The sequence below is a fragment of the Capra hircus genome, chromosome 16, assembly GCF_001704415.2.
Source record: "Capra hircus breed San Clemente chromosome 16, ASM170441v1, whole genome shotgun sequence".
In the NCBI taxonomy this organism is placed as follows: domain Eukaryota; kingdom Metazoa; phylum Chordata; class Mammalia; order Artiodactyla; family Bovidae; genus Capra; species Capra hircus.
The window spans coordinates 71,746,876-71,772,192 of NC_030823.1; the positions used below are offsets into that span (position 1 = coordinate 71,746,876).

General features: G+C 38.9%; 1 protein-coding gene across 1 annotated transcript in view; it reads left to right on the forward strand.

The window, feature by feature from the left end:
• Positions 1-25,317, forward strand: part of LOC108637749 (cuticle collagen 2C-like) — a 60,885-nt gene that overhangs the window by 15,279 nt on the left and 20,289 nt on the right. The gene's annotated exons all lie outside the window — the stretch shown is intronic.

The following is a 25,317-nucleotide window of genomic DNA, read 5'->3' on the forward strand; positions in this document are numbered from 1 at the left end:
TTGCTTCCTGACCTGCATACAGATTTCTCAAGAGACAGAATGACTAAATGTAGTGTGGTATCCTGGAACCTCAAAAGACATTAAGTGGAAACTAAGGAAATCTGATTAAATGATGGACTTCAATTAATTTTAATGTATCAATATATGTTCATTCATTGTAAAATGTACCAAACTAATGATGATAATAATGGTAATGAATGATCTCCGTTTGTTTCCAAGGAAAGCCATTCAACATCATAGTAATCCAAGTCTATGACCCAACCACTGAAGTGGAAAAAGCTGAAGTTGACTAGTTCTATGAAGACCTACAACACCTTCTAGAACTAAAATAATAATAATAAAAAAGATTTCCTTTTCATCATAGGGGATCAGAATCCAAAAGTAGGAAGTCAAGAGATACCCTGAATAACAGGCAGGTGTGGGCTTGGAGTACAAAATGAAGCAGAGCAAAGGCTAACAGTTTTGTCGAGAGCGCATTGGTCATAGCAAGCAGCCTTTTCCAACAACCCAAGAGACAAGTCTACCTATGAACATCACCAGATGGTCAATAACAAAATCAGATTATGTTTTTTGTAGCCAAAGATGGAGAAGCTCTATACAGTCAGTAAAAATAAGACCTGGAGCTGACTGTGGCTCAGATCATGAGCTCCTTCTTGCAAAATTCAGTCTTAAATTGAACAAAATAGGGAAAACCACTAGGACATTCAGGTATAACCTAAATCAAATCCCTTTTGATTATACAGTGGAAGTGACAAATAGATTTAAGGGATTAGATCTGGTACAGAGTGCCTGAGGAATTATGGACAGAGATTTATAACACTGTACAGGAGGTAATGACCAAACCCGTCCCTCCAAAAGAGAAATGCAAAAAGGCATAGTGGTTGTCTGAGGAGGCTTTACAAATAGCTGAGGAAAGAAGAAAAGTGAAAGGCAAGGGAGAAAGGGAAAGATACACCCAAATGAATTCAGAGATCCAGAGAATAGCAAAGAGAGATTAGAAGGCCTTCTTAAATAAACAATGCAAAGAAATACAGGAAAATAATAGAATGGGAAAGACTAGAGATCTCTTCACGAAAACTGGAAATATCAAGGGAACATTTCATACAAGAATGAGCACAATCAAAGACAGAAATGGTAAGAACCTATCAGAAGGAGATTAAGAAGAGGTGGCAAGAATACACAGAACTATACAAAAAAGGTCTTGATAACCAGGATGGTGTGGTCACTCACCTAGAGCCAGACATTCTGTAGTTGTAGTGTCTTGCCTGGATGCTGAAGCTCCAATACTCGGCACCTGATGTGAAGAGCCGACTTATTGGAAAGGACCCTGATGCTGGGAAAGATTGAAGGCAAAAAGTGGGGGGAGCAGAAGATGAGACGGTTACATAGCTTCACTGACTTAGTGGACATGCATTTGAGCAGAGTCCAGGAGATAGTGGGAAACAGAGGACACTGCAGTCCATGGGGTTGCAAAGAGTCAGGTGCAACTTAGCAGCTGAACAACAAAAACAACCGAACACGTATACGATGCCAACGATAGGGGAAGCTAAGAACGGGATATGTGGGAGCCCTTCGTACTATCTTCTCAATGTCCTTTGGTAAATCTATGACTTCTAAGAAAAGAATCTATAAAAATATTTTCACACAGAGGCACACAGGTGAATTGATCAAGATTATTGGGAGAAATAATGGTATGGGTAGAATATATGTCCCTCTCTCAGGTGAATTGATCAAGATTATTGGAAGAAGCAATGGTTTGAGTAGAATATATGTCCCTCTCTTGAAAGTCTAACCCAATTATCAAGATAAATGTTTCCTGTTAATCTCTGGATTTTTAACTGGCTTTTGAATAACTGAAGATAGGATCGAGATACTGAGGAAGGGTCCACTTAGTTCCTGGTTCCCAGTAAATAATCTTTGTTGAAAGGAAAAACGCCACCACCATATACACTGAAGGAGACTTTCTGGCTCTAGGATGCGTATAACTCAGCTTGGGTTCCAGAATTTCCAGGGATGGTACCCTGCACCTTGGTCTAACATGAAGCTACTGCGAGCTACTACATTCTTTGCAACCCAGCTAGAGTTCCTGGACCACTCCAGAAACTGATCAAATAATTATTTCCATTCAAAACTCTAATCTCACATCCAGTTTGGTTTACTATTTATTGGGAACTCCCAAGGTCTCATATGTAGCCGTGCCAGTTATGTGGTCACCAGTAGGAGTCACAGGTACTTGCGTATTACAGGGTGGTTGTTGGAGATGTATCAATTTCAATATCTTTGAAATTTTGGTAATTATGAGGTTGGCTACTGTATATTGATATTTAATACATTAATAAAGAAGCACATATATCACTGAATCAAACATTTGAAAATATTTTGGTAATTGTATTTTAATCTAATTGATTTCCTTTGTAATCATATGGTGCTTCTAATATACAATCAAAAACATTTTTCTGAGAAGGGGGTCTAAAGACTTCTGCAAATTTCTTAAGAGGCTTGTGGTACAAAAAAGTTTTAGAACACTTGATGTAGTGGAATAAACACTCATAAGTCCTAAATTGTGTGACAAGTGAAAGTGTCAGTTGCTCAGTTGTATCTGACTCTTTGTGACCCTATAGACTGTAGCCTGCCAGGCTCCTCTGTCCATGGGGCTCTCCAGGCAAGAATACTGGAGTGGGTAGCCATGACCTTCTCCAAGGGATCTTCCCGACCCAGGGATCCAACCTGGGTCTCCTGCATTGCAGGCAGATTCTTTACCATCTGAGCCACCAGTTTCTATCCAATCCTTTGACCCCTAGTTTCCTCATTTTTCTGACCAGTTCCCACCTTGGGGGAAAAATTGAGCAGATCAAATTTGGTAACACATAGGGAGATGCTTGTAAATTGCAAAACCATGTATGTGTAAGGAATCACTGTTATTATTGTTATGTTTGACCATTTGATTAAAAAAATGACTTTTTACCAAGGTTTGAAATGCAGTTCATTGCTAGGAATATTTCTCACTCAATGATTTAGACCATGCTTACATGAATAAAGTGAAATGAAAAACTGAATCAATTCTCTGGATAATAATTCATGTAAATAGTTTCCTATGTTTGCCTGTAACACCCAGACAATCAAAGAAAATGTGATTTTGACTTGAATTATCAGCATAGCTGTGTCACAATTCTCAACTCCACTTTGAATGTATAGACTGAAGTGCCAGCAGTGAAGTTTTCCATACTAAGAAGAATGAGTGTTTTCAGACCTTTATTCCAGAGATACTCCGGATGTGTGCACTAAGGTAGACCATGTGTTCTAAAGACATCCGTGGTTGACTCTGCCCCGAAACATGTACATGTCATTAATTAGAAAATTCTTCTGTGTTAGGCAACAGCTTCATCTGTTTCCACAGATCCCTAAGCCACTTGAACTTCTGTGTAACACATATGTCTCAGGACAGTGTTATCTAGTTGGATGCTCAGTATTTTGGTATCAGAGAGTATTTTAAATGGAAAGGCAGGCTTACTCTTGCCTTGCAGTGTATAGGTATTAAGCATTCTACACAGAACTATGTGCAGTCATCTTTGAAGAAAACTTACAAACAAAATGTAAACGGAAAGGACTTGGATTAGGTAGACAATCAAATAAAGAATGCAATCGGAAAGTCTTAATGAATCTGATCCCTTCCTTCCCTGGTGTAAAAATAAATGCATTCATTCAGCCTAAAGTCTGCTATCTCCCAACCTCCCCCCACCCCGACCCCGCTTCCAACTCTTCGTGCACAACTATACGAACGTAACTCTAAAAAGGAATTTAACTCAGTTGGTGATGCATTTATGCTGAGAAGATACACCATACCTATATTAACTCTCTGGAAAAGATTTGCTACAAAAAGATCATCTGGGAATTAGACCTTCACTTCATAGAGAAAGCATATTACATACTGTGTTGGTTCACAAGGGCTGCCATAATGCATTGCCACCAGTTGGGTGACTTAAGCAACAGAAATTTATTTTCTTACAGTTCTGGTGGCTAGTTGTCTAAAGCAAGGTGTTGGCAGGATTGATTCCTTCTGAGGCCTGTGAGGAAGAAGCTGTTCCATGCCAGGCCCTTAGCTTCTGATGGTTGGCTGGCAATAGTTGGCATTCCTTGGCTTGTAGAAGCATCACCAAGATCTCAGCCTTCATCTCCACAAGCCTTCATCTTCTCCCTGTGTGTGTCTCTATGTTCAAATTTCCATTCTTAATAAGGACAAAAAAAAAAAAAAATAAGGACACCAGTTATATGGATTAGGGCCCACTCTAATGACCTCATGGTATCTAATGACCTTATTAGTCATTAGCAGTGACTTTATTTTCAAATAAGGCTGCATTCTGACATACTGGGTGTTAAGACTTCAACCTATGAATGTTGGTGGCGGAGGGGACCCAGTTCAACCCGTAACGCACAATCAAGTGTTCAGTATACATCTGACACACTGAATTGAAAAGTAATGTACTTCTGAAGAGCTAGTTCAGTTCAGTTCAGTCGCTCAGTTGTGTCCAACTCTTTGCGACCCCATGAACCAAGCACGCCAGGTCTCCTGTCCATCACCAACTCCCGGAGTCTGCCCAAACCCATGTCCATTGAGTTGGTGATGCCATCCAACCATCTCATCCTCTGTTGTCCCCTTTTCCTCCTGCCCTCAATCTTTCCCACATCAGGGTCTTTTCAAATGAGTCAGCTCTCCACATCAGGTGGCCAAAGTATTAGAATTTCAGCTTCAACATCAGTCCTTCCAATGAACACCCAGGACTGATCTGCTTTAGGATGGACTGGTTGGATCTCCTTGCAGTCCAAGGGACTCTCAAGAGTCTTCTCCAACACCACAGTTCAAAAGCATCAATTCTTTGGTGCTCAGCTTTCTTTATAGTCCAATTCTCACATCCATACATGACCACTGGGAAAACCATAGCCTTGACTAGATGGACCTTTGTTGGCAAAGTAATGTCTCTGCTTTTTAATATGCTGTCTAGGTTGGTCATAACTTTCCTTTCAAGGAGTAAGCATCTTTTAATTTCATGGCTTCAATCACCATCTGCAGAGCTAAAGGGTCATGTATATGGAAGGAGAGATTCCCCAGAAGTTCTAACAACAGTGTAACCATGTGTATATCTTAGCAGCTGAAGTATTACAAATCTCTATCCTTCCTTAAAGTAACTTCTAGCAGCTGTACTTTATATTTATTCAGCAGTGTCTGTAACACCAAAGAATGAACACATTTCATGGGGTTTTATCTGAAGACATATATGAATGTTCTGCCATCCTCCATAACATAGGTATGTTTGCTAACACGTGCAAAGCTTTCCATGGGTTACACTTGGGTAATCTTGACTCTCTACTATAAAGATGAATCATGCTTATCTTGCAGTTTCTCATTCCCTCTAGAATATATTGGTTTTGACTATCACACAATTGGAGGAGGGTGTCCTTACTGCCTAAAGACTTTATTCATCTGAGAATGTGTCCAAAGCAGGGAGACAGACCCTGGGATCAGTCTTTGATTGAAATAATTTGAGGGAATATGTTTAACCCAGACTTAAGCTGTGAACAAACTTAAAGAAGAACTTACTTTAACTGCTTGTTGTTCTCCTGATTTCTACTGAGGATACTCATACACACGATTCAAAATGTCAATATTCTATAAGTCTTATAATTAAAATCAATAGCCCCAATCCCACCCGTTCCCTACCCTCAATTATTACTACCCAGAAACAACCACTTGTAACACTTTTATGGTTTTCTTTTAGTATTTCTCTTCTTCTTTCTAAATAACACTTTATAATGTTTCTTCTTCATATTTTTCACTTTGAATATCATTTTTTATTGATTTCTGTGTAAGATGAGGCTCCAGAGCTCACATATGTCTTCTTGTTCTTCTCTTTTCATCTTCCTAATATAGTAATGTCATGATTTTTGGTTAGTTGAATATTTATTTAGATCTTTATGATTATGCAAAAACTTTCCACAAGTATCCATGTAGTGAACCTTTTTTATAAAAGGAGTTTTTTCCTCTTATATTAATAATTGTCAAGGTTCAGTTTCTTCTTTCCTTCCTTTCTTTCTTTTGCTTAGTTTTTTATGCATCTATTGTTAATTCACCTCCAAACTCACTGCCAGAGTAGAAACTTCCATTCAATAGTTTGTAGTTAGCCCTCTAATAATTTTCTCCACTCACTTCCAGTGAGTTCCTTCAGTTTTCCAACAGGTGACATCCAGTGAGCCAGCTCCAATTTCTTCCAGTGGGTGGCCCCCTGCATGCTGGCTGTAGTTCACCACATCCCGGTGGGCAGCTTCCTATGGACCAGCTTTGCCCTGCGGTACCCTGGGGAACATCTCCACCAGCAAATGGGCCTCAGCAGCACCCTCTGTGATGAGGTCTGAATCTCAGCCTGAGGGAGAGGAGGCTCTTCTGAGTTTATTCCTTCCTTGGTTTGGGGTACTCTGCCTCAGCCCTAGAAGAAATAACTTGGTATTCCTGTGTGCTTTAGGTTTTTTTAAAAAGGGATTTATTTTTATTTTTTTTTAATTGAAGTATAGTTGGTTCACAATGTTGTGTTAGTTTCAAGTATAGTGATTCAGTTGTATGTGTGTGTGTATATATACATATATACACACACTCTTTTTCAGATTCTTCTCCTTTATTGGTTATTACAAAATATTGAGGTATTGAGTAGAGTTCCCTGTGCTAAATAGGAATGTATATATGTTAATCCAAAACTCCTAATTTATCCTTCCTCCCCTAGGATTCTTTTTTTAAAATCACATTTAATAGTTAATCATCTACAAAAAATAATTCTTCATAATAAATTTTCCTTGTCTCAGTCAGAATACCAACTTTGCACATCTGAAAATGTCTTTATTCTCTTATTTGAATCCTTGGTTTAGTTAGAGAATTCTGTCTAACCAAGGTAGGTAGAAAATAACTTTGAATAAGGGTTGAAAATCATTTTCCTTAGGATTTTGAATACTGTTACATTTTTCTACTTTCCATTGTTATTATGGAGAAATGTGATGCTATGCTGGCTCCTCATCTGTTGTATATATATTTTAAAAAATCTTTGGAAGCTTTTAGGATCTTATCTTTATTACCAGGGTTCTGATATTTTATGATGTATCCTGGCATGGGTAAGTGTTGAGCATAATCTGAAAACTCATGTCATTGAACTCTAGGACATTGTCTTGGATTATTTCTGTAATAACACTCTCCTCTTCATTTTCCCTGCTTATTCCTTCTAGAAGTCCTATTACATGGATTACTTGTTATTCCACATTGGTCTTCTGATTTTCCCCTCTCATTTTCCATCTCAGTCCTTTTTTTCCCCTTCTGCAACAGTAAGTCAACTCCATCTCACAATCTTTCTCTGTTATTGTGTGTTTTTACTGAAGAGTGAGGCACTAGCACGCTGTATTCAAGTCTTTGTGTGAGTGCTGGTGGTACTTCTAGAATGGTGATCTTCATCCTAGGGTTCAGAACAAGGGACACTGGGAAGCCAAAGACAGGAATACACAGGGTGGTCAGGGTGTACGGTATTATAAGTGCCCTCTGTAATCAGTATCAAGTCTCTTGCGTTGGTCAAATTTCCCATCTTCTGCTTCAGGGCATCAGCCTGGATGCCAGCATTCTTGGGCATCAGAATAAAGAAAGGCAATGAGATTCTCATCTTTCATATATAGACTTTCATTACCAGCAGGGTATCCCTTCTCTGACTTCCCAATATCCTATATCCTGAATGACCTAGTGCACCACCTTCAGAGACCAGATCAGTCTTCCACTGGGATGATTCACAAGTAGTCACTATTTGAGGGAAAGAAGGAATCTGAATGCTGTAACTGCTTCCGATATGGATTTACCCTGTCCTGTTTTTAGCCCCACCTAACCAATACTTTGAAGTATATGATACCCATAATTTCTGAGTATTTCTGAGGTTCTGTGGAGTTCATTGTCTCGCTTCTGGGTCAAAGCTGTATATTGTCACCCTGCTTATTTAACTTAAGTGCAGAGTATATCATATCATGCAAAATGCTGGGCTGGATGGAACACAAGCTGGAATCAAGATTGCCGGAAGAAATATCAATAACCTCAGATATGCAGATGATACTACCCTATGGGAGAAAGCAAAGAAGTAAAGAGCCTCTTGATGAAAGTGAAAGTAGAAAGTGAAAAAGCTGGCTTAAAACTCGTCATTCAGAAAATTAATATCATGGTGTCTGGTCCCATCACTTCATGGCAAGTAGATGGGGAAACAATGAAAACAGTGACAGACTTTATTTGGGGGGGCTCCAAAATCACTGCAGATGGTGACTGTGCCACCAGATTAAAAGACACTTGCTCCTTGGAAGAAAAGCTGTGACAAACCTAGACAATGGTTCATATAGTCAAAGCTATGATTTTTGCAGTAGTATGTATGGATGTGAGAGTTGGACCATAAAGAAAGCTGAGCCCTGAAGAATCGATGCTTTTGAATTGTGGTGTTGGAGAAGACTCTTGAGAGTCCCTTGGACTGCAAGGAGATCCAACCAGTCCATCCTAAAGGAAATCAGTCCTGAATATTCATTGGAGAACTGATGCTGAAGCTGAAACTCCAATACTTTGGCCACCTGATGCAAAGAATTGATTTATTGGAAAAGACCCTGATGCTGAGAAAGATTGAAGGCAGGAGAAGGGGACGACAGAGGATGAGATGGTTGAATGGCATCCCTGACTTGATGGACATGAGTTTCGGTAAGCTCCTGGAGTTGGTGATGGACAGGGAAGCCTGGCGTGCTGTGGTCTATGGGGTGGCAAAGAGTTGGACATGACTGAGCAACTGAACTGAACCCTACTTTGCCTCACTGTTGGTTTAAGTTTCAGCATTCTTTTATCTAGTAAGTCATTTGCCACTCATCTATCTACTGTCTAAATTCTAACATGTTATGCTATCTCCTATCTCTTTCTCATTGCCTTTCTTGGCTTATGCCTTTTAGGAAATTGCTTTATTTCATGTTGTGAGGTTCTGGAAGGAAGTGGAGGTAAACATATGTGCTTAATCTGTCATGTAATTTGATCATAAGTCTCTTTTACTTCTTAAAGTTTCATTCTATGAGATATGGAATAGGAAAAAAAATTTCTCCCATTAGGCCTATTGGGTAGATCTAGATGGAAATGCAAAGCTTACTACTTAGAGAACAGAAAATTTGAATCAAGATATCCTACATGAATGTAATCTTTTAAGGCCTCAAGCATCAACATCTCTAGCAAATTAGAAATTCGCTAAACTAATAGATTAAAAAATACAATCAAGATGGCCAAAATGAAAAGGAATCTATACATTTCACAACAACATGCTTCTTGACATGAATGGACTAGATAACCTGTCCCCAGTCTCAAAACATAATTGGAAACAGAAAGTTATGCCCTTCATGTATCTAAATTGGTTTGCAATCTAAATTATTTACAAAAGAGAAAATTAGCCAATTAATTTCTTTCTTTTTTTTTTTTTATGGCTCAGAAATAAGACCACCTGCTAGGCTTTTTAATGACAAATGGTAGCCAAAATTTTGAAACCCTATAACCTTTCATATAAGTACTTCTGATGATTTAATAACGTGAAGTCATGTTCTCATGCTATTCGTATGGAACAATTAATGGGTAACTGGTAATCAACTTATTATTATTATTTTTTAAATTTTTTTTTTTTAATTTTAAAATCTTCTATTGTCACTTGTCTAAAATTTTAGAGAAGAGAGAAAAGGGTTAGGTAGAGATGAGCAGAGAGGAGCCAGTTTTGAACTGTAGAGGCAACCGCTATAGATTGAATGACCTACAGATTCATTCATTAGTAAATTTATACTCATCAGCCACCAGAAATGTGTGAAAACAATGTATGAAAATGTCTGCTTCTCATTCTCATCGACGATCAACAATCTAAAACAATTTTAAATTCTCTGATATTTTGTATTTGAAATGGCTTTTTCGGGTACATTTGTAATAGATATAATAATTTTGAAGAGTTTAATGCAGTTTTAAATTTCTCTTAAAATGAGAAGCTCACTGGATGATGTCTTAACTCACTGAATCAATATTTCATTGTTTTAGAGAGCGGGCAGATACAGCTAGAAAAACAAAGTTATTGTTCAGTTCTGACTGTCATTTTTTTGCATTTGAATGAGAGAAACATCTTAAAAGCCAGGCGTGGTTGAGAGAGAAAATGTCAAGGCTTCCCTTCACATACCAAAACCAAAGCTCAGAGATCTGAACATAAAGTTCAACATAACTGAACTTGGAATATGAAATAAAGCAATGTCTCCTTGCCTGGAGAGGAAGTGGATGGCATTTCCAGCTGAAGGATGGAGTAAGAGGAAGGAGGAAGATTCAGGAGGTGCAAGATGAGCGTGGAGACACCAGAGATTCCTGAGACAGGATCCAGCAATCTTACTCCTGGGCTTAAGGGTGAGAGTGTGCACACTATATCAGAGAAGCTTGAGATGGATTGAACGAGACTCTGGTTATGTCTCGGCTTGCACTCTGGGTCATGAAGGATAAAGCTTAATCTCTTCCTGCTGCTGCTGCTGCTAAGTCGCTTCAGTCGTGTCCGACTCTGTGCGACCCCATGGACTTCAGCCTTCCAGGCTCCTCCGTCCATGGGATTTTCCAGGCAAGAGTACTGGAGTGGGGTGCCATTGCCTTCTCTGTAATCTCTTCCTACTTGAGAGTAAATAAGGAGCACCGTCTGCAAATGACTGGCTCCTGGCAACTTGGTTTCCTATACACAAACTGCTATTTTAATAACAACAATAATATAACCAAGCTGCCAGGAGCCAGTCATTTGCAGATGGTGTTCCTTATTTACTCTCAAGTAGGAAGAGATTACAGAGAAGGCAATGGCACCCCACTCCAGTACTCTTGCCTGGAAAATCCCATGGACGGAGGAGCCTGGAAGGCTGAAGTCCATGGGGTCGCTAAGAGTAGGACACGACTGAGCGACTTCACTTTCACTTTTCACTCTCACGCATTGGAGAAGGAAATGGCAACCCACTCCAGTGTTTTTGCCTGGAGAATCCCAGGGACGGGGGAGCCTGGTGGGCTGCCATCTCTGGGGTCGCACAGAGTCGGACACGACTGAAGCGACTTAGCAGCAGCAGCAGCAGGAAGAGATTAAACTTTATCCTTCATGACCCAGAGTGCAAGCCGAGACATAACCAGGGTCTCCTTCAATCCATCTCAAGCTTCTCTGATATAGTGTGCACACTCTCACCCTTAAGCCCAGGAGTAAGATCGCTGGATCCTGTCTCAGGAATCTCTGGTGTCTCCACGCTTATCTTGCACCTCCTGATGGGCTGGACTGGATGAATCACAAGCTGGATTCAAGATTTCCCAGAGAAATATCAACAACCTCAGATATGCAAATGATACCGCCCTACAGGCCTAATGGGAGAATTTTTTTCCTATTCCATATCCCTTAGAATGAAACTTTAAGAAGCAAAAGAGACTTATGATCAAATTACGTGACAGATTAAGGACATATGTTTACCTCCACTTCCTTCTGGGACCTCACAACATGAAATAAAGCAATTTCCTAAAAGACATAAGCCAAGAAAGGCAATGAGAATGGCAGAAAGTGAAGAGAAACCAAAGAGCCTCTTGAGGATGAAAGAAGAGAGTGAAAAAGTTGGCTTGAAACTCAATATTCGAAAAACTAAGATCACGGCATTTGATCCCATCACTTCATGGCAAATAGATGGGGAAACAATCAAAACAGCGACAGATTTTATTTTCTTGGGCTCCAAAATCATTGTGGATGGTCACTGCAGTCATGAAATTAAAAGATGCTTGCTCCTTAGAAGAAAAGCCCATGGCAGACCTAGACAGCATATTAAAAAGCAGAGACATTACTTTGCCAACAAAGGTCTGTATAGTCAGAGCTATAGTTTTCCAGTGGTCATGTATGGATGTGAGAGTTGGACCATAAAGAAAGCTGAGCACCGAAGAAGAGATACTTTCAAACTGTGGTGTTGGAGAAGAATCTTGAGAGTCCCTTGGACAGCAAGGAGATAAACTGGTCAGTCCTAAAGGAAATCAACCCTGAATATTCATTGGAAGGATTGATGCTGAAGCTGAACTTCCAATACTTTGGCCACCTGATGCGAAGAGCTGACTCATTGGGAAAGACCCTGATGCTGGGAAAGATTGAGAGCAGGAGGAGAATGGGGCAGCAGAGGAGACAGTTAGGTGGCTCACCGACTCAATGGACTTGAGTTTGAGCAAACTCTAGGAGATGTGAAGGACAGGGAAGCCTGGCACGCTGTAGTCCATGGGGTTGCAAAGAGTCAGACTTAGAAATATTCAATATGAGCAGCAATATTCAATATGAGAAAAAGAAGTTTACCAAACTTAGCTTGAATAGAAGATGCCCACAAATGTAGAGTAAGTCTGTAGCATGAATCTAAATAATGCTTCATTGTTCATATTTATAGGCATGCTCACATTTTTACTTCCCTAATATAGATGTTAAGGATGTGAAATCTTCCTAGTTTCCACTTCAGCTATGAGAATTTTTCATTTACTTTTTCTGGTGTGGATGCAGTATAAACTTCGTTGCTTCACTTTACACCTTTTGTTGTTTCTGACTGCAGCATTTGCAAATCATGTTTAATTTTGTTTGTCCAGAATAACAATGAAATGCTAATACATACATACATATATATATATATATATATAGCCTATTCACACTTCACACTCTTATAGTAACAGAAGAGCCTTAATGCACTCTGTCCTCTGAGGAAGCTTGTGGTAAAACAGGAAAAACATAATGAATAATTAAAAATATGATATTTACTCTAAGAGAAAGATGAATCTTTGAAAAAAAAAATCTCTGCCAGCAGAAAGCTTCACAATCAAGTACCATATACTATCAGTAATAAATTTTTAGTCTTTTCAGGTGCCAAGGGATTTCACAGTCAGATATTCATTAATATCTCTCATCAGAGATAAAGATGCTCAGCTTGATCATTAAGGGGAAGAAAAATAAGGACGGAGTTACTTCTTGTTACTTCTTATCATTCTTCCTTGTTAGCTAACAAGTAGCTACCAGATGCTTATCATTGTGCCCAAACTATAGTTATAAAAAAAAAAATTGGGGAAATTTAGGCTGAAGAAGTAATTCTGAGATGTTCCATTTAAAAATATCCAGACCTAAGGTAATTAACTTTTCTTTATTGTGGAGATCTAATATATTTTGTGTGACTGGCCATTTGACCTATAATTCTTTTGTATTATTATTACAGAAAATTATCACTATTCTCTAGGTAAGGAATATGATCAGTTGAAGAGAGAAGTGTTCTGTTAGTCAACCTAGCAAAATCAATGGATACAGTAATTGACTCAAATTCAGTAGACTTGTGATCCAGCTCCACTGTGACCCTAACAAGCTGTGTGACTTCAGACAAATGACTTCACTTATCTGGGGCCTCTGTTCTCTCATGTGTACAATGATGCAGTTTGATAATCTTTAAAATAAACTACTGCTCTAAAATTATTCCTGATTCTGCATGCAACATCAGTTTTTGAACTATTTGAATATGATGTATAAGCCTGTGTTAAATATAATTAAGTCCTTGGTAATTCAGAGTGCATTTCAAAGCAATGCACAGTGTTATCATGAATGCCTAGCAAAATTCTGGTTAAACAGGTTTCAGACTAGTAAAATCCTCATTATATTGGCTTTTACAAGTGTTTTACACAAAATTCTAATTGTAATGAGAAATTTACCCTCCTTTCAATAAAACAAAGCCAAATTTTAAAATTAACCAGGAAAGAAAGGGATGTAAATCCCCTATATTTGGGTTGAGGAAGTTCGCAAATAACATTCTGACAAGGAAAACCAGCACTCTTAACACTCCAGTTCAAAGTCTCTCACTAGTGTGAAAGGCAGATTATTGAGTTCAGTTCAGTCTCTCAATCGTGTCCAACTATTTGAAGCCCCGTGGACTGCAGCACGCCAGGCTTCCCTGTCCATCACCAGTTCCCGGAGCTTGCTCAAACTCATGTCCATTGAGTCAGTGATGCCATCCAACCATCTCATCCTCTGTCATCCCCTTCTCCTCCCGCTTTCAACCTTTCCCACATCAGGGTCTTTTCCAATGTGTCAGTTCTTTGCATCAGATGGCCAAAGTATTGGAGCTTCAGCTTCAACATCAGTCTTTCCAATGAATATTCAGGACTGATTTCCTTTAGGATTGACTGGTTAGATATCCTTGCAGTCCAAGGGACTCTCAAGAGTCTTCTCCAACACCACAGTTCAAAAGCTTCAATTCTTTGGCGCTCAGCTTTCTTTATGGTCCAACTCTTACATCCATACACGACTACTGGAAAAACCATCAGTTCAGTTCAGTTCAATTGTTCAGTCGCGTCCGACTCTTTGTGACCCCATGAATCACAGCACGCCAGGCCTCCCTGTTCATCACCAACTCCCGGAGTTCAGTCAAACCCTTGTCCATTGATTCAGCGATGCCATCCAGCCATCTCATCCTCCGTCGTCCCCTTCTCCTCCTGCCCCCAATCCCTCTCAGCATCAGGGTCTTTTCCAATGAGTCAACTCTTCGCATGAGGTGGCCAAAGTACTGGAGTTTCAGCTTCAGCATCAGTCCTTCCAATGAACACCCAGGACTGATCTCCTTTAGAATGGACTGGTTGGATCTCCTTGCAGTCCAAGGGACTCTCAAGAGAAAAACCATAGCTTTGAATATATGAACCTTTGTCTAGGTTTGTCATAGCTATTCTTTCAAGGAGCAAGCATTTTTTAATCTTGTGGCACAGTCACCATCTGCAGTGATTTTGGAGCCCAAGAAAATAAAATCTGCCACTCTTTCTATTGTTTCCCCATCTACTTACCATGAAGTGATGGGACTGGATGCCATGATCTTAGTGTTTTGAACATTGAGCTTTTTCACTCTCCTCTTTTACTTTCGTCAAGAGGCTCTTTAGTTCCTCTTCACTCTCTGCCATCAGGGTGGTATCATCTGCATATCTGAGGTTATTGATATTTCTTCTGGAAATCTCGATTCCAGCTTCTGCTTCATCCAGCCCAGCATTTTGCATGATATATTCTGCATATAACTTAAACAAGCAAGGTGACAATATACAGCCTTGACGTACTCCTTTCCCAATTTGGAACCAGTCCATTGTTCCATGTCTGGTTCTAACTGTTGCTTCTTGACCTGTATACAGGTTTCTCAGGAGGCAGGTAAGGTGGTCTAGTATTCCCATCTCTTGATGAAATTTCCACAGTTTGTTGTGATCTACACAGTCAAAGGCTTTCGTGTAGTCAATGAAGTAGAAGTAGATGTTTTTCTGGAATTCTCTTGCTTTTTTGATGATCCAATGGATGTTGGCAATTTGATCTCTTGTTCCTCTGCCTTTTCTAAATCCAGCTTGAACATTTGGAGGTTCTGGTTCATGTACTGTCAAAGCTTGGCTTGGAGAATTTTGAGCATTGCTTTGCTAATAAGTGAGATGAGTGCAATCGTGCAGTAGTTTGAACATTCTTCGGCATTGCCTTTCTTTTTGATTGGAATGAAAACTAATCTTTTCCAGTCCTGTGGTCACTGCTGTGTTTTCCAAATTTGCTGGCATATTGAGTGCAGCACTTTCATAGCATCATCTTTTAGGATTTGAAATAGCTCAGCTGGAATTCCATCACTTCCACTAGCTTTGTTTGTAGTGATGCTTCCTAAGGCCCCCTTGACTTCACATTGGATGTCTGGCTCTAGGTGAGTGATCACACTGTCATGATTATCTGAGTCATGAAGACCTTTTTTGTATCTTCTGTGTGTTCTTGCCACCTGTTCTTAATATCTTCTGCTTCTGTTAGGTCCATACTGTTTCTTCCCTTTATCGAGCCCATCTTTGCATGAAATGTTTCCTTGGTATCTCTAATTTTCTTGAAGAGACCTCTAGTCTTTCCCATTCTATTTTTTCCCTCTATTTCTTTGCACTGATCACTGAGGAAGCCTTTTTTTTATCTCTTCTTGCTATTCTTTGGAACTCTGCATTCAGATGGATATATCTTTCCTTTTCTCCTTTGCCCTTAGCTTCTCTTCTTTTCTCAGCTATTTGTAAGGCCTCCTCAGACAACCATTTTGCCTTTTGCATTTCTTGGGGATGGTTTTTATCACCAACTTCTATACAATGTTATGATCCTCTGTCCATAGTTCTTCAGGCACTTTATCAGAGCTAATCCCTGAATCTATTTGCCACTTCCACTGCATAATCATAAAGGATTTAATTTAGGTCGTACTTGAATGGTCTAGTGGGTTTCTCTACTTTATTCAATATAAATCTGAATTTTGCAATAAGGAGTTCATGATCTGAGCCACAGTCAGCTCCTGGTCTTTTTGCTGACTGTATGGAGCTTCTCCATCTTCAGCTGCAAAGAATATAATCAATCTGATTTTGGTATTGACCATCTGGTGATGTCCATGTGTAGAGTCGTCTCTTGTATTGTTCGAAGAGGGTGTTTGCTATGACCAGTGTGTTCTCTTGACTTCATGTTGTACTCCAAGGCCAAACTTGCCAGTTACTCCAGGTATCTCCTGACTTCCTACTTTTGCGTTCCAGTCCCCTGTGATGAAAAAGTCATCTTTTTTGGGTATTAGTTCTAGAAGGTCTTTCAGGTCTTCATAGAACCGTTCAGCTCCAGCTTCTTTGGCGTTGGTGGTTGGGCCATAGACTGGGATTACTGGCTAGTGTAATTACTGATTATTGGCTAGTGTTTATGAAAAAACTCAGACAAGAGAGAACTTTCCGATGGGCTCTAGGTAGGCATTCAATATGGATTTTATTATAACTGATTAATTTAGAGCTCAACACGTTAATTTTTAAAATAATACAGTTAACCTCCTTAATAGGATTGTGCTAAGTGAAATCTGTGATTCTGTGGACAAGGACCAAGCTGAAATTCACATCTCTCTCCTTCATTTCTCCTTTCATTCTAGCCTTCCTTCTGCAAATATGTGTTGAATGGTTATCATACCAGATTCTGTAATTGTGAGATAGTTCAAAAACATATAAAACAAAAATCTGCGACTTTAAGAAGGTCACAATCAGACAAAACATACACTTTGATTATTATTAATATAAAATGATGTCACAGTTTAGTGATAGAAATAGATACATAGGCTGTGAGGGGTAAATTTACTTACCTCGGCACTCACTCTCTCTCTCTCTCTCTCTCTCTCTCTCTCTCTCTCTCTCTCTCACACACACACATACACATGTTTATGTGACATGACCATTCCATATCAAACTTTAAAGAAAAGTTTTGAGCTGCTCTGAAGCATTTTCAAAGCACTAGGTTTACATACAAATAACACCATTCTCATTGTTTTTTGAAAGCAGATACGAATCTGTTTATAAAAATATTCCTAGACTTTTGCAGTCACTATCATCGGAGAAATCAAGAGTAATAAAACCACATTTAAAACTATTTTAGATGGAATGGTCATCTGATTTTGGTGAAAATAAAGAGAGGCAGGCATTTTTCATATACTTCTGGCTAAGAGTGAAAGTTAGTACAACCTTTCTGGACAGCTATAGGGCATGATTTATCAGAAGGTTAAAAATGTATATACCTAGATCTGGCAAACTCATCCTAAGAAAATAACTGACGATGAATGCAAACATTCAGGTTTTAGTGCATATACATTTGGGATTGTTAGAATTTTTTGTTGTTGTTAAATTGACCCTTTTATCAGTAGGTAAGGTCCAGCTTTGTTTCTAAAGACTGGATGAAGTAAGATTCTGTCAATCAATGGAGGGATACAAATAAGTCAGTTCCTGTTATAACAAGTGAAAACCTGGAAAAATATGTTCTTTAACTTATTACTAAAAACAGTTGCATGAATTCTGCTTAAACAGGAGCAGGTACCTGTTAGTAAAAACATATTTGTAGAGACAGCTTCCTATTATCAATAGTCTGAGAGGCATAACTTCTGACATTAGTCAGAGAACAAACAAAAGTAAACTTTACACAGTGTTCATAATCATATTAAGGGTTTATACCATATAAATTGTTTCTGTAAGATTCATATGATTTATTATCCCGCTGGATACATTTAATTGCCTTCCTACAGTTTTGTGCTTTTTCTTAATATCATTTTTGAGCACCCCTTTGAGTTTATATTACAGCATTTAGAAATTATCAGTACTAAATAACTAAGTTGAATGACAAACACAATAGAGAAACTAAACTACATTGCCTTCTTTAGACCAACTCTTCCTTACTCAATTACCCAGATATTTTGATGAGAATTAAAGGTTCAAGGTTGTGCTGACACCTTGTGTCTAAATAAATTTGAGAGAAGTTTGCAAATTTGAATCCGAATATGAAACCTAATGCATAGCAGTATCTGCTTCATCAATCCAGTGGTCTACATTTTTCTTGATTATGGTCAATCACCTATTTACCTTCCATTTTCTATCATTTGATATTGCAATATATACAAATGTTCATGTTCCAAGTAATGAAATCATATTCTAAAAGTAGATCTCTTTCAAACAAAGATGGCTGCAAATTCTCCGCTACTCTTCCCCTTAACAGGTAGAATCTAATTTTACTCCCCTTAAACCTGGTCTGGCCATAGTGACTTACTTGGCAAATACAATAAGGCAAAAGTGACCTTCACAGACCTTTGAGGCTGTATCAAGAGAAGCCTTGGAGCTTCCTCCTGGGCCCCGGTACACTCATTTGTGGACCCCTGAGCTACTAATTTTAAGTCCGACTACCTTGAGGCCACTACATTGTAAGGATACCCAAGCCCAGCTTCTACTCTGTTTTAGCTTCCAGCCAGCCCTTCAAGTTCTACCTGCTGAAGCCCCAGACATCCAGAGTAGAGATGAACCCTTCCCACTGTTTAATGTCTGAATTCCAACCCACGGATTCATGAGCAGAACAAATGATCATTATTTTGAGTAGCTGCACAGCATTGATAACTGAACAGAATTTGGTGTCAAGAATGGGATGCTGGTTTGGGACCAGGTGGTAGGTGGAAACTGGAAAGGGCTCAGGAGACTCTTCATAAGGCCTTGAATAATGGTGGGGGAATGCTACCAGAGGCAGGAAGAAAGGGCACACACATCCTCTCCTGGAAGCCAAACTGTTGCCTGTGGTAATGTGGGAGAGAGACCTCGAGCATCTGGCTGTATAGATTTCGAAGCAGAATCCTCAAAATGCCACTTGGCTTTTCCTAGTTGCCTATTACAAAATATGAGGAGTGAGGGGGAAAAAATAAAGAAGGAACTGTTCAAGGAACTGTTCAATTTTTGAGAATCTAGAGAAACCTATTAAGGAGCAGGACTCTTTTAGGTTTGAAAATAAAACCATCTTATCCCCAGATTCTTTCAGCAGAAGATTCTCAGTGTAAGAAATGGCTTCAGAGCGAATGAACTCTTGATATGGATCTGGATGGAACTCATGATTATTGTGAACCAGTGACTATTATGAGCCTTTTCTTCCGAACTTCTCTCTTTTGAACGGCAGTGCTTATTGGAGTTACCTTATGGCAGATAGCTTGTATCTTCATTTCCCAGGTCTTCAGAAGGGTAGGAATTGTACTTAAGCAGTGGCATTGAAGCACTTCATTCTGATATACATGATGAGATGCTGGACTTTGGGTCAGTGCTGAAATAGGATGAGACTTTGGGGATTCTTAGGAGGGCGTAAGCATATTTTGCACTTTCAATAAATGTAAATAATGTGGCCAGAGGACAAATTATGGAAGTCTGAAGATGGCTGTAAATTCCTCACCACTCTGACCACTGATAAGCAGAGTCTCTTTCCTTCTTCTTGAATCTGGCCTGGTTTTACAGACTTACTTAACAAATAGAAGATGGTAGAAATGATGTTTGGGGACTTTCTGAGGCTAGTTCATAAGAAGACTTGCAGCTTTCTGCCAGGCCTCTGACGACACTTGTCTGAGAGGCCTGACTGCCATGTAAAAAGTGTGAAAATACAGAGGCTGTCATGCTTTGAGGATGCTCAAGCTGGGACAGGCTGGGTGCAGAGAGAGAGACAGGGCTGGGGGAGGTCGTGGGGGCTCCAAACTTTAGGATCATCCCAGCTAAGACCTTCAGAATCACTGAGCACACATGAGCTTTGCACCTTGACCTACAGATTTATGAGCAAAATATGTGATTTTTTTTTCCTAATAAGGCATATAATTTGAGGGTTGCTTTTTATTTAACAATAATTAAAACATCCCCCCTTGTTCTCAGGGATCCCATAGCCATTTCGTGATCTGGACTTGGTTTGGTCCTACCTCAGTTCATCAGAAATGTTGTTTTATCCTTAAACTGCATTGCATGGCAGTTCATTCTTGCCTCTTCCCCTATGGAATGGAGCCTCAGTCCATGCGTATATCAATGGATGCAAGGCAATTCAATGAAGTCAAGCTGATTGAACCTACACTGTAGTACCTATAAACTCGGCTCAGCTCAAAAAATATTCTAGTGGTGACAAGGGTTAACGAGAAGCTCCTGCCCAAATAAAATGTCCTGCTAAGAGCAAACGTATTTAATGAACACATACATGGACTGAAATGATTAAAAACAATATTTAATGATAAGAAGTATATTTTAGTTTCATAGTCAACATTTAAGCCAGGTAACATTTTTAGAACTCCAGAGTATACACACTCATTCAGACCCTAAAGACACTTAAGAGTAAATGCTGCCCCTGAAGTTTTTCTAGACGATATCAGAATTCACAGATGTCAGAAGAAACATAAAAAGTGCTTTCAGAGGAAGGAACCAGAAAGGATAATTTTCCCTGAGAGGAACTGATGCCTAGATGCAGTCAAGAGTTACTCAGTTGGCCTTAGAGGTAAACTCATTGACCTTTGCGGTGTCTTGGGATGTAGCTACGAGGATGAGGCTGGAGAATCGGTATGCTTAACACTCCTCCCCGCTCCCCTCTACCCGGGGTGATTTTCAAGCACATGAAAGTCTGAGAGTGGCTGATTTAAGAACTGTGATGCCTGTTTTTTTTCCCGTATACCCCTCACCTACCACCTGATGTCTCAAATGACCTTTGAGACATTCCACTCTGTTGCTGTCACAGAGAGACTCCTTTAGAACAAAATCAAAAGCAAGGAGAGAACCAGAAACACCTTTATTGGGAACAAAGTGATTAGATTTGTAGTGGTAATGAGTAGGTAGGTGACCATCCACTAATGGGTTTCAAGAAAAAATGACTAAAAAGCCTTGAATAATCAAAATGATTTTTCTTTCTTTCCTATGTCTCAAGCCCTAGGCATACGTCTCTAGTTTCTAGTGCATTTGGCATTACTTCAGCGAGCATTTCATTTTCATACCATGAACCCCAATTTGACATCTTGAAATATAACCCTGTAACTCACATATTATTTCACCCAAAGGTTTTTATGGAAGATAACTTCTTCACTTAATATTGCTGCATTCAGAGCTCCAATCAATCCAATTTGGCAGGTATTTTATTTCAAAACTATCATACGGAGCAATTTCCCCTTCAAGAAATTTTACTCCATTGCTGTCAAAGAGAGATCCATTTAGAACAAAGTCAAAATCAAAATGAAGGAGAGAATCAGAAATAACTTTATTGGGAAAAAAGTGATTGTGTTTGTAGTGGCAATGAGAAGGCAATGACAAACCTCCCTAATAGTTTTCAGAAAATACGGACTCAAAAATCTAGAACATACTTTGAATAATATGAATAACAAAATTCATTTTTACCTTTTAAGATTCCTTATCACCTACCAATATAGTGTTAAAGAAGGTTTATTACCTATTATCTATCTATATTTAATGATGATTCAAAAGAACAAAGACTTTTAATTTTTAAAAATTAATTTATATTTTTATTGAAGGATAATTGCTTTACAGAATTTTGTTGGTTTCTGTCAAAGCTCAACATGAATCAGCGATAGGTATACATATATCCTCTCCCTTTTGAATCTCCCTCCCATCTCCCGCCCCATCCCACCCCTTGATACAGAGCCCTGTTTGAGTTTCCTGAGCCACACAGAAAATTCCCATTGGCTATCTATTTTGTATATGGTAGTGTAAGTTTCCATGTTCCTCTTTCCATACATCTCACCCTCTCCTCCCCTCTCCCCATGTCCATAAGTCTATTCTCTCTGTCTGTTTCTCCATTGCTGCCCTATAAATAAATTCTTCAGTACCATTTTTCTAGAGTCCATAGATATGTGTTAGAATACGGTATTTATCTTTCTTTTTCTGACTTACTTCACTCTGTATAATAGTGAGTGATTATACTGATTTACTGATTTAATAATATTTAATATATTTATATATATAGTACACTTATATATTCAGTATATTTTACTATTATTAATATTACTATTAGTAATAGTATTATTCTATTAGTATACTAGTATTACTATTCTATTACTATTAAATATACTAGTATATTTTAGTAAAATCGGTATTTATTTCTTACTAATTAGTATGACTAGTTTAAGTTTACTTTGTCATTGTTGAGTCGCTAAGTTGTGTCTGACTCTTTGTGATCCCGTGGACTGCAGCACACCAGGCTTCTTTGTCCATCACTATCTTCCTGTTTGCTCAAACTCATGTCCATTGAGTCAGTGATGCCATCCAACCATCTCATCCTTTATCGCCCCCTTCTCCTCTTGCCCTCAATTTTCCCCAGCATCAGGATCTCTTCCAGTGAGTCAGCACTTTGCATTAGGCGGCCGAAGTATCGGAGCTTCAGCTTCAGCATTAGTCCTTCCAATGAATATTCAGGATTGATTTCCTTCAGGATTGACTGGTTTGATCTCCTTGCTGTCCAAGGGACACTCAAGACTCTTCTCCAGCACCACAGTTTGAAAGTGTCATTTCTTTGGCGCTCAGCCTTCTTTGGCTTATAGAACAATTCATTAATCAAGATACTACAATGACTCAAAATAAAATTGATCTAAATTATATTTCTAAATATCTTATTATCCTTTAAGAAGTATTTCAACTCCCACCATCTCCATAAGGCTCTCTCTCCTTGTTCTCAATGACAAAGTAGAGTCAATTGAAGAATCAATGAAAAGAGAAGGTCAAATGACTTGGAGAAAATAGGTTGATACTTAAATCTAGAAGAGAAAGCTGAGGAGCCATAGCAACCCTCCTAAGGATGGCTCACATAATGTAGCTAGGAGAAAAATCTGTCAGTTTCTCTAAAGACTTACTTACACTATTTTCTAAAATCATATTACCATCTGAGCCTTTCTATGGCTGTATTTGCAAATCTGATATTCAAAAGGTTAGGTATTCCTTTCCTTCTACAATTAGAATAGAGCAACAGTGAATGGCATTGAGTTCTTGGTAACAGTTACATGGTCCCAAGTGAAGGCTGTCATTCCAAGCATGCTTATTTGACATTGTAAATATGCAACCTTTTCTTTTAAAATCTTTTGTTGTTGCTTTTTTTTAAAATTATTGGATTGTGTTTGTTAGTTTCAGGTGTTTTAAAACTTGGAGCTTGTAACTATTACTAACAAGATTTCAACTGTTATACCTATCTAGCAAGTATATAAAGAAAAACGCCCAAGTAAAACCTGCTAATTTTCACTAAAATATACCTCATTAGTCAACTTTGAGTAAGAAACTTTTTTTTTTTATTACTCATTCTGTTTCTCTTACTTTTAAGTCAAAAATCCTATTCAGGGTGACTGCAATGATCCAGAATATCTGTGGCCACCCCAAGCGACTATATCCTGTGCTTATTTTTTCTTTTGTAGCCAGAGGGGCTGTCACTCTTTTAGTAAGTATGATTATTCTTTTCTGACTGGTCCCAACTAATAAGACTAAATGATTATACCTGACATTTCCATTTTTTCCCTTGCTTTTCTCCCTATAAATGACAGAGGGGTGACAAGGATGTATATACTCCCCATTGATAGCTTATGTATAGCTAGAAGTTTTCAAGAGGAGAGGCCTCTTCCATATATCTATAGAATATTCTCCATGCATTGAGAGTCTCAAATATAGCAGAAAGGATTATATATTAACTACTTCTCAGGGATGCCCTAAAAGTCTGCATTAATTACATCGGATACAGAGTTTAGCAACAGACCCTACAACCAAATTTTAAAAAGCTACCTCTTGGAAGAATTAAGCATACAATTAGATTGTTACATACTCTTGGGCTCTATTCATGGAAAGTATGTATTAGTTGACTTTCCTCATAGAAAAGTGCTAGTGGGAAAGAAAAATCAAGCATGCTAATAATTAACAATATCAAAGGTCTCATAAAATTATTGGCAGGTTTTAGGGAGGAAGCTTGGAGAAGAAATGGCAACCCACTGCAGTATTCCTGCCTGGAGAATCCCATGGACAGAGGAGCCTGGTGGGCTACTGTTCATGGGGTCACAAAGAGTCGGACACAACTGAGTGACTCAGCACAAGGGAGCTTGGGAAATTAACTAGTCTGTCCCTTGCCAGGAAAATTTAATTCTCTCCTTGATAGTGATAATCTCATCTTTATAGTCAAAGTAGACAGTGCAGTCAATTACTTGGATAAACAACCTATTTTAAAGGGTTGAGTTAGAATTAAATATAGGTTCAGACAGTCTTTCCAATATCTTTGTTCAAAATATTTATAAAAGCTCTTGGTATTTGAAAGCCTCCATTGAATTCTTCTCACTACCTTAGTTATAGTTCCTTGAAAATGGGTTTGATCTTCAGAAATATAAAAATATCATTTGGGACCCAGACTTGTGAGTAAGATACAAGTTAAAACTGTAAAAGTGAAAATGTTAGTCATTCAGTTGTTTCCAACTCTTTGTGACCCCAAGGACTGTAGTCCACCAGGCTCCTTTCTCTGTCCATGGGATTCTCAAGGCAAGAATACTGAAGTGGTTGCCATTCCCTTCTCCAAGGGATCTTCCTGACCCAGCGATCGCCTGCATTGTAGGCAGGTTCTTTCCTGCCTGAGCCATCAGGAACTAAGTAATATCTCTCAATAGTAGTGTGGCAGATTTTCTTTCCCAGAGATGCCTGCCACTTCATATTACACCTCCCATATTCCCTCCGCTCTTACCTGGATAGACTTTTGCAACTGTGTCAACCTGCAGAAAATGGAGGTAGTGACACTATGTGACTTCTCAGGCTACGTCATACAAATGCCAGTTCTCCTGGGACCCTGGCTGCTTGAACCCAGATACTATGGTGCTGGGAAACAAGACAAATTCACGCATAAGCGTCCTAGCTGACAGCTCGTTATCGACTGAAAAGAAATTGAGGAAAATGTTATTAGGGGCTGGGGG